The sequence below is a fragment of the Narcine bancroftii genome, chromosome 1 (assembly GCF_036971445.1).
Source record: "Narcine bancroftii isolate sNarBan1 chromosome 1, sNarBan1.hap1, whole genome shotgun sequence".
In the NCBI taxonomy this organism is placed as follows: Eukaryota; Metazoa; Chordata; class Chondrichthyes; order Torpediniformes; family Narcinidae; genus Narcine; species Narcine bancroftii.
The window spans coordinates 212,751,464-212,761,684 of record NC_091469.1 but is presented as its reverse complement, the minus strand read 5'-3'; the positions used below and the strand labels follow the sequence as shown (position 1 = coordinate 212,761,684).

Here is a 10,221-nt window from a genome sequence, read left to right as displayed (position 1 = left end):
TTGGTATACTAACATTGGCTGTGCATTATCTCTGCTGTTGAGGACATTCCTCTTGGATATAACTGTATATACATCTATTGTCTTTCATTATTGTACCACGAGTTTCTGCTAAAAAAAGCCATGATTATATTACCTGCACCTTTCTGCATCATGCTTATCAACCTTCCCAATAAATGCAGTAATGTTTTTCACGTCACCCACTCTGTGTCAATGTCACGTTTACGTGTTCACCACCTCCTGTCCCTGGGTGAAATGGTTGGGATCAGTGAAAGGAACCTCACTCTGTCTTAAACCTGTGTTATTCCTGTCCTGGAGGATGCGACAACATTCTGGTGGGAGATTTATTTCCTGCTATTGCTTCCACGTGACTCTGAGATTGCACTGATTCACACTGAACGCACCACAAAGGGGAAGATTCAGATCAGCTTTTCCACACCAGGGTTTAGTTTCCACACGAGCCTTCAGCCACCTCAACACTGTCCGACTGTGTCAACATCTCCGTCTATTCCTTCCTCGCTCTTTTACCCCTTTGGGAGAGTTCCACATTTTCCCTACTCTCTATATAAATCATCATCTCAATGAGATCATGAGAGATCACTGACACTTGTCTCCGTACCCCTGCAGAATGAAATGTCCTTTTCCTCCACAATGTTATCATCTTGAAAGTGGAAATATGCATTCACCTTGAATCTTCTCTTTGTGAAGATTGCATGCAGGTTTAACATGAGTATCTAAACATTTCAATGATGCCAACAATTATGTCAGCACTTGTTCCACATTTACACACAAAAGGACCTCACTCTGTTCAATCCACTGCATTGCAGTAGCAAAGAGATAGAGTCCCTGCTTGGAGGGATTCATGGCACCGAGAGGAAGGAGTGCAGAGATGGCTTTTGGGCTACAAAGTTCCTCAGGTTTTGAATTAACCTTGGATAAAAAAAAACTTCATGAACTCTCAGTGACAGCCTGTGGCTCACTTGAAGCTCTCTAACTGATTGCTATTAATAGCTGACAGATGTCTGAAACTCTGTGACAATGTGAAGATCAGTCCTTCTCGTTCGACTTCCTCTTGGGTTGTACAGGCCGGTTTAATTCAAGCAGGGGGCCCTCCCAGTGCAGACCTGTTACTAAAAAGAATAAGTACACTGATTTGCATCTGGAATACATTACTGAGGTCGTTCTTTGCACCAGCCAACAGGTTTGTGTTTACCGAACAGGACGGGACTGAAGGAATGGAAACCAGCGGCTGTGAGAACCATAGATATCAAGGCCCTCTTACCATTTTAGGACAATGGTAACTGGTAAGAAATGGGCTCAGACCAACGGTGATTGACTGTTGAGGATCGATCGATTGATTAATTGTGGTTCAGACGCAGGGCAGCCTGCAGTTTTGGTTCTGCCGGGGTTGAGGGCTCCCACCAACGATTTACATTGAGTTTTTCCCACTGATCCAGAGCTCCATCTGACGACAACACTGAATCTCCATGTAAACTAAGGGTCATGACTGGTTTGGGAGACCACAGGCCCTGAAGATGAAAGGACTTCAAGATGGACATTTTGCCAAGACACTATTCATTCTGTCTGAGTGTAGATGAAAGACTGAAGATGTCTGTGAGTTGCAATAGCTTCAAATCTGCCTTCTGGCATCAAGACAGTGATAACCTGACAGCCATGGCTTGTCCCTGACAGTTTGTCCTCCAACATCACAAACATTTCTACGACTGATTCCACCTGCATTGAATTCGCCCATCGTTATTGAATGAAGATCTACCGGGACCAATGCCTGAAGAGGGCGCACAAAATGAGTGAACCGGTGCGGACTCGAAAGGCCAACATGGCCTGTTTCCGCTCCGTAAATGGTTATATGGTTATGGTTATATGTGTATCATCGTGTTCCTTTCACAGGCTTGTGATGGTATCTTGTTTGATATTTGTGTTCACCTTCAATAAAATATAACTGGATTGGAATCTCTTTGAACTCTGAATTAATTTTGGAGAAGGCAGATCAGAGATTCAAGAACAGTTTCTATCCAACAACTATCAGACTCTTGAACCTCCCCTTGTTTCATGAACTGAGGACTGTTCCAACACCCCAAAAGGACTGTCCGTACAATTTGGACTCACTTTTCTTTGCATGAGGATCTTTGTGAACATCCATCTTATGTAGTTATCTCTCCTAATTTAATCGATGAGAGTAATATTCAGGTTTATCTTTAAAAGTACCTAGATGGCAGCAGCAAGTAAGTGTTTCAATGCATGTTGACATTGTCCTCCGTGTATGACAAAAAACATTATCATTTGAGATTTGCTCCAGTAAATTTATATCCCCAGGACCCTGAATGTCCCTGATATTAGGCATGAATTGATTCCCACATACAGAGGTTCCTCCATGTGGGAGCCCAGCACTCATGTCGATTAATCTGTTTGAGGAACATCCTCACCAAAGTCCAAAGATGACTGATAGTCATTTTAAAACAGTGTCTTACTCCTCTTTAATTTGTACCCATGTTATTTTTGGACGTTATTTTCACGCTCTTTCTCTTTTTCATATGCTCTGTCTCAGACTTCCAAATAGGTCAGTACATTGTGATCCAATACATTCTCTCATTGTAGGAAGGAAGTAGATACTTTGGAGAGGGTGCAGAGAATTGTACCAGAATATTGCCTGGATTGGAGAACATGTCTCATGGAACAAGACTGACAGAACGAGAGCTTTTCTCTTTGATTTGACGTTCCTTATTAAAGGGATTTAAGATTTTGTGGGGCTTAGAAGTGTGGAGACCAGCACCACTTTTCCCGGGGAACAAAAGCAAATCCCAGAGGACATTTCTTTAAGGAGAGAGGTGGAAAATTTAGGGGTGATGTCAGAGGAGAGAGAGTCAGGCTGAGATGGAGAACAAGGGGAAGGAGAAAAAGAGCAATGGAGAGAAGAGAAAGAAGATGGAGTGGGACCAGGTATGGAATTCTGAAACGTTATTTTCTATGTTTTTCTGTTGGGAGTCTTGCTGTTGTGTTATACTTGTCTGTTTCAGCTGTGGAGATTTACTCCTCAGCTGGTCCCTCCTCCCGTCGGTGTTGTTCTTGTCTTGTGCACCGCGCATGCGCGAGGATTCACGTATGCACGGTTGCAAACTTTTGTTTGGCTCCGTGAACCATTTTTGTAGTCCTGAGTTTGGGGTTTCCACTGACCACAGGAAGCGGGCTTCTCTCTCCATGGCGAGCCTCCTCGTACAGGTAAGGCCTTCACCTTTCTCTTCCGACGTCTTTCCTTCTTCTTTTCTTCCTGCTGTTTTTGGTTTTTCTTTCTTTGCTGCCATTTTTTCCACACTTTTATTTTTAATTTGTTGTGGTTTCTGTGTTTGTAGTTTTGCTTTTTCTTTACTTTTTTTTAACTTTTCTGGTGAGGGCTGGTATTTTCTTACTGGTCACTGCTCCATCACGTGACTTCCCTTGAAGTAATAATAATAACAATAAATTATTATTTATTAATAATAATAAATGATTATCTTTTCAACAAATGAAGGACAAATATAATATAACTCACGATACAATGTTTGCATACCATGAACTGAAAACCTACTCGAAGGACAAATTGGGAAACAGTCTGAGGTTACCAGAAGGAAGCAATTTTGAATATGTGATTACAGACACAATGATAATTTAAAAATTTATAACAAACATGCTCATCAAACTGCAAGAAAAGGAGAACGAGGAAACTAACTGTAAACCTAAACAAAAATGGGTACAAGATCTAAACATAAAGAATGAAACATGGGAAAAGCTATGGTCCGGAACTATGAGAAATACAATAAACACGAAGTTACGCATGATACAATATAATTGGTTACACAGGCTATACATCACACCCCAAAAGTTAAATAAATGGGACCCAACAGTATCAGACAGACGTTTTCGCTGTAAAAAGGAAACGGGTACAACAATACATGCAATTTGGACATGTGAGAAAGTGAAAAAATTTTGGGAAGATCTAAACCAGATATTAAATACAATCACAAAAAGCAACATACCAAAAAACCCAGAGATCTTCCTTTTAAGTAATATAAGAAATAAAGAATTTGGACTTGATTTAGATGGAGCACAAAAAGGATTTATTATGATAGCCTTAGCTGAAGCAAAAAAATGTATTATGTCAACCTGGAAATTAGAAGACAACTTGAGAATACAACAATGGAACATAGAATTAAATAAATGTATTCCATTAGAAAAAATAACATATAATTTAAGAAATAATATCACAATATTCAAACAAATATGGGAACCATACATGAAATACAATAGAGAAATCCTACCATGGACCTCCACCACTTAAAATGACAGAAGGAGAAGACGACGAAATGAACTGACTCAGTATTTATAAGTAAAAGACAAAAATGTCTTGTTTATTTTTATTGTGATGACATTGTTTAACGGGTTTAATGTATCTTATAGATTGAACTTTAAATAAATGGGAAGGGGGAGGTGAGGGAGGGAGGGAAGGGAGGGGGAAAAGGGGAGAAAATGACACTGTATATATTCAAGAGAAAAATGTCTATGTATTTTGTTCAGTATGGTTTATAGTGTGAAAAATTTAAAAAAATTATAAAAAGATCTGAAACGGAGCAGACAAAGGAGAAGGTTGACAGACAGATAGAGAGAGACAAACAAAGAAAGAGAGAGGAGGGCAGACAGAGAGAGAAAAAAAGGGAGAGGGGCAGACAGAGAGAGAAAGAGAGAGAGGAGAGAGAGAGAGAAAGAGAAAGAGAGGGGTAGACAGAGAGAGAAACAGACAAGCAGACAGTGAGAGAAAGATGGAGAAAGGTTCCAAATAACTGATACGGAAATAGAGAGGAAAGGAGAGTGAAAGAGTGGGGAAGGCCATGAGAAAGTACCTGTTAAAGAAAAAAAGGGACAGCAAAAAATGTGTAAAATGTCCTTTGTATCCTGCTGTTAATACCTGCTCAATCATTAAGTTACTGACTGGTGTAAAAAGGACACCCTGTGTGATGCGCTATTGAGCAGAAAGCAGATAGAAAACATAAAGACTGTTTAACAGGCTTTATTCTACATAAACTTCCACAGAGCTGGCTGTGTGAATGCTGTACAAGCTCTGAGACTGACCTCAAGGGGCCGGATGTAGCTTATATCCCTGAGGGTGATTGGCAGCTGACCTGGTTGGGCTTGGTCCATTCAGGTCAGCTGATTGACAGCCGGGCTGGTGTTGCCTTGTCCTCCAGTGCTCTTGTGCAGGTACACAGGTCACCCCTGCAGTAGGCTAGTGGTGTATTACCACATTCACGCCATTCTTTAAGGGGGAGGGGGAGGTTACATTCCATGTTCTACCAAAGCCCCAAACATATATACATATATATTATTTACAAATTTAGACGGTCCGGCAGCCGTCGGAGTCTCTGCGACCGTTGCAAGCTTAGCTCCTGGTCAAAGGTTGGCGAGGGTAAGCAGGGGCTAGTCCATGGGTGCAGGGCGGGGACTTAGTGGCTGGCGTGATGCAGCGCGGTGGAGTGGCTGGGGCGGCTGGATTTGAAGTGTGTGTAAGGTGTTGGATGGGTGAGGGGGCAGGTTCATCGCCCACGGTAGGAGCCAGTCTGGGGTGCCCAGGGTAGTCTTGGATGTCCCACTGCTGTCTGGGGTCAGGGGAGTGTATCAGGCCAGCGTGGTCCTGGGATGAAGGATGCTGTTGTGCTGTGGTGGGTGCTCCTGCAGGTGCCAGGTCCCTGGTTGAGACGGTGTCCTCCCTCCTGCTGCTGAACATAACGTCGGCGTAGTTATGGTTTGTATGTAGGAGGAACACCTGCTCAACCAGGGGTTCAGCCTTGTGTGCCCACACGTGTCTACACAGGAGCACTGGTCGTTGGGACATGAGCCATGCTGGGAGTGATGTTCTCGTGGCCGATTTCCTGGGGAACGAAAACAGGCATTCGTGAGGGGTCACATTGGTAGCTGTGCACAGGAGTGACCTGATGGCATGGAGCACCTCAGTGAGGGCATCCTACCAGTACTCTACGGACCACCCTTTAGACTTAAGGGCCAGGAGGACTGCCTTCCAGATTATCCCATTTTCGCACTCCACCTGTCCATTATGTCTCGGGTTGTAACTAGTCGTGCAACTAATTGCAATGCCCCTTGCTGTCAGGTACTGGCGTAGGTCCTCACTCATGAAGCTAGACCCCCAACCACTATGGATGAATGTCAGGTAGCTGAACATGGTGAATATCTGCGTCAGTTCCCTGATGACGGTGGCTGTGGAGGTGTCTGGGCAAAGGACGGCAAAAGGGAAGCGGGAGTACTTGTCTATGACCGTGAGAAAATAGACATTCTGATTCATGGCCTTTGAAGTCCATCCTGAGGCACTCAAAGGGCCGAGTGGCCTTTATGACATGGGCCTTGGGTGGGCATAAGAAGCGGAGCTTGCATTCCATGCAGACCCGACATGCCTCAGTCATGGGTCTGACATACCTGACAGTGTAGGGGAGGTTTCAACACTTGATAATTTCAACACCAGGTGACACCTGGGTGGCAGAGGGACTCGTGCAGTGCCTGCAGCTGGTCGTCGTGGAGTGACACGCAGGTCCAGGAGAGGGTGTCGGGGGAGTCGTTAAACTTCCCAGAACGGTACTGGTTGTCGTAGCTGTACATTGCTAGCTCAACTCTCCAGTGCAGGATCTTATCATTCTTGATCTTGCCTTTGTGGGAGGTGTTGAACATGAACACTACTTCACACTGGTCGGTGAGGAGGGTGAACCTCCTGCTGGCCAGGTAGTGGTGCCAGAGGCAGACTGCTTTCCTGGGCCTCTTTTCAATCGTGGAGTGCCCTAGCTCGGAACTGTGGAGGGTCCTGGACAAGAAGGTGACAGGGCGCCTCTCCTGGTTTAGGGTAGCGGTGAGGGCCACATTGGAGGCATTGCTTTCCACACAAAAGGGGGTGTTCGCATCCATGGCATGCATCATGGCATCTGCGATATCCTGCCTGATGCACGTGAAGGCTGCCTGCGCCTCAGGTGCGAGGCGAACAGTTGTGGCCTAGGCCAGTGGGTGGACCTTGTCCGAGAAGCGAGGAGCCCACTGTGAGTAATAGAAGAACAGGCCAAGGCACCTGTGGAGGGCTTTGAGCATGAGGGAAATGGGCAGCTTCATTAATGTGCGCATCCATTCTGGATCTGGGCTGATGACACCATGTGCCACGATGTACCCCAGGATGGCGAGGCGAGTGGTGCTGAACACACACTTCTCTTTATTGTACGTGAGGTTCAGCTTCTTGGCTGTCCGGAGAAATTTCTCCAGGTTTGCATCGTGGTCCTTCTGGTCATTGCCGCAGATGGTGACATTATCCAGGTACGGGAAAATTGCCTTTAGCTTGTGCCGGTCTACCATGCGATCTATCTTCCGTTGGAAGACGGAGACCCCATTTGTGACCCCAAATGGAACTCAGTAGAACTGGTAGGGGTGCACATATGCCTTGAAGGCAGTGTAAGGCTTGTCCAGCGGGTGGATGGGGAGTTGGTGATAGGCCGACTTAAGGTCAATTGTGGAGAAGACCCAATAGTGGGCTATCTCGTTGATCATGTCGGTTATCCTCAGTAAGGAGTAGATGTCCAACTGGGTGTTTTGGTTGATGGTCTGGCTGTAGTCGATAACCATCCTTGGTTTGCCGCCCCCTTTTACCACTAGCATTTGGGCTCTCCAGGGACTGGTGCTGGGCTCTATGAAGCCTTCTGCCAGAAACCGTTCCATCTCCATCCTGATTAACTCTCTGTCCGTGGCACAATAACACTTACTTCTGGCGGCTATCGGCTTACAGTCTGGCGTGAGGTGTGAGAAGAGGGCAGGAGGGGTGATGCGCAGCGTGTAGAGGCCACAGGTTGGACAGGGCTGGTTGGATGGCGCACTGAGGAGTGTGAGTGGGGATAGCGCCCCCCAAAGGCGAATGTGATGCTCTGCAGGTGGCATTGGAAGTTTCAGCCCAGGAGGACTGGGGCGCAGATTTTGGGCATGACCAGGAGCCTGAACCTGGTGTATGTCTCCCACCCCACAGTCAAATTGGCAGAGCAGCACCCGAGGGTATTAATAGTTCGGTCCTGGGCGGCGAAGGTGATAGAGAAGGTGGGGGGGTGGATTTTTAGCTTTAGGGAGTGGGCCATGCTCGGATGAATAAAGGTCTGTCGATTAGGCACCGTTATCTGCCCGTTGATTTTGACATCCATCATGGAGCGCCTGAGGCCATGAGGGATGTCCCTGGTCAGTGTGGTGGCTGCTAAGACTATCTTGGGGTCCGAGTCATCATTCCCTGACCATGGAGGTGAGTTGCAGTCGGCTGTATCCTCTGTGGGCATGGGGTGCATTGTGAGAGGTGAGTGTTGACCGGTGGTGCTCTCCCTAAGCGTGGGTTCCGGTGGGTGGTGATTGGCTGTGTCTGGAGGCATGGGATGCGTCAGTAGGGCGGCCTGGTCAGCGCTCGTGTTGACCACATCGTCATCGTCATCAGTGCTGTGCTCGTTGTAGGTCTGGAAGGGTCTGGGTGACTGTGGCGCCTGTGCCTGTCCAGTACAAGATGGTGGTGCCACGTTGGGGTGTGTGGCGGTGGCATGTCTGGCCTACCTCCCCGGTTGCACTGGTTGTGCTGGGGGAAGTGACGTCATGCCATCGACCGTTGGCGCGGGTAACGTCATCGCGGGCGGTGGAAGTGACGTCACTCTGTGGACCGGACGTGACATCATTATAGTCCCGGAGTAGACAGCCAGCCAGGTGTTGCTTTGTCCTCCAGTGCTCTTCTCCAGGTATATAGGTTGCCCCCTGCTGTAGGCTAGTGGTGTATCACCACACCCTGCTTTATCAGTACATTACTGACTATACCCTGGTCTGCCAGTACGTTACTGACTGGTAAACAGATATCCTGCTCTGTCAGTACGTTACTGACTGGTGTACAGATACTCTGTGTGGTGGTATACCATCAATCTACTGCATGGGGCAACCTTTGTCAGGACAGGACAACACCTGGCCGGCTGACAATCAGTCGGCTGGAATGGATCAAGCCCCACCCGGTTAGGTGTCAATCATCCTCCGGGATGTAAGCCTGCGTTGGCCTCCCGAGGCCTCATTCAGAGTTGCTGCAGCCACAGCCAGCCTGGCTCTGTGGAAGTCTTTGTGGATTAAAACCTGTTGTACAGTCTTTATCTTTGTGTGTGTCTGATTCTGGATAACTGGGCACCACACTCTGCTCTGTCAGTGCGTTACTGACTGGTAAACAGATATCCTGCTCTGTCAGTATGTTACTGATTGGTGTACAGATACCCTGCTCTGTCAGTACATGACTGACTGCTGAACATTTACCCTGCTCTGTCAGTAAGCTACTGACTGGAGAATCACTGTACTTTATTTGTCCATCACTTCCAATGTGAGTGAAACACGAAAGTCTGCAGATGCTGTGTTTGTTGTCAAAACACACTGAAATACTGGAGGAACCCAGCCAGTATTTTCAGCGTCTCTCAGAGACAAGATATATTTCTGATATTTCAGGCCTGAGCTCTCCTTCAAGGAATAAGCAGAATGAGCCAGGAGCAGGAATTCTCAGAAAGTCCCGTAATTCTGACATTGCTGGCTGGGGGAGAAATCCACACCCACAATAGGTGTTCATTGGATAAGATAAGGAGCGAGGTAAGAATTTATCATGTTTGTGTAAAAGGAGGCGAATGTTTAACAAAAGCTAGAAAAGTCCATATTAATGCCATCTGGTTGGAAGGAGCCCAGTTGGAAGATAAGGTGTTGTCCTCCAATTTGCAGGTCGTCTCAGTCTGGCAGCACATGAGACCATGGACAGACATGTCAGCAAAGGAATGAAATAGATGGCCACTGGGAGATCCAGATTATTGTGGTGGACAGAGACGAGGCGTTCAACAAATTGATATCCTAGTCTGTGTCCAGTCTCTCTGATGTCGAGGAGACCACAACGGGAACAGTGGATGCTGTAGATGACCCCTGAAGATTCACCAGCACTGTTTGTAGCCCCGAATAGAGCTGAGGGAGAAGGTGTTGGCGCAAGTGGAAGGTACAAGATGGGGAGGGAGGAGTCACGGAGGGAGCGGTCCCTGTAGAAGGTAGTGAGGGGAGGAGAGGGGAATATGTATCTAGTGGTGGGATCACCTAGTACATGGCAGAAATGGCCGAGGAGGATGTGTTGAATGCAGAGGCTGGCACAATTCGGGCAAA

General features: G+C 46.7%; 1 long non-coding RNA gene across 1 annotated transcript; it reads left to right on the top strand.

Moving 5' to 3' along the window:
• Positions 1-1,162: 1,162 nt before the first annotated feature.
• LOC138748600 (uncharacterized) lies at positions 1,163-1,968 on the top strand. The gene is made up of 2 exons (XR_011348188.1): positions 1,163-1,301; positions 1,455-1,968. It is a non-coding gene; the product is annotated as an uncharacterized lncRNA (long non-coding RNA).
• Positions 1,969-10,221: the final 8,253 nt, after the last annotated feature.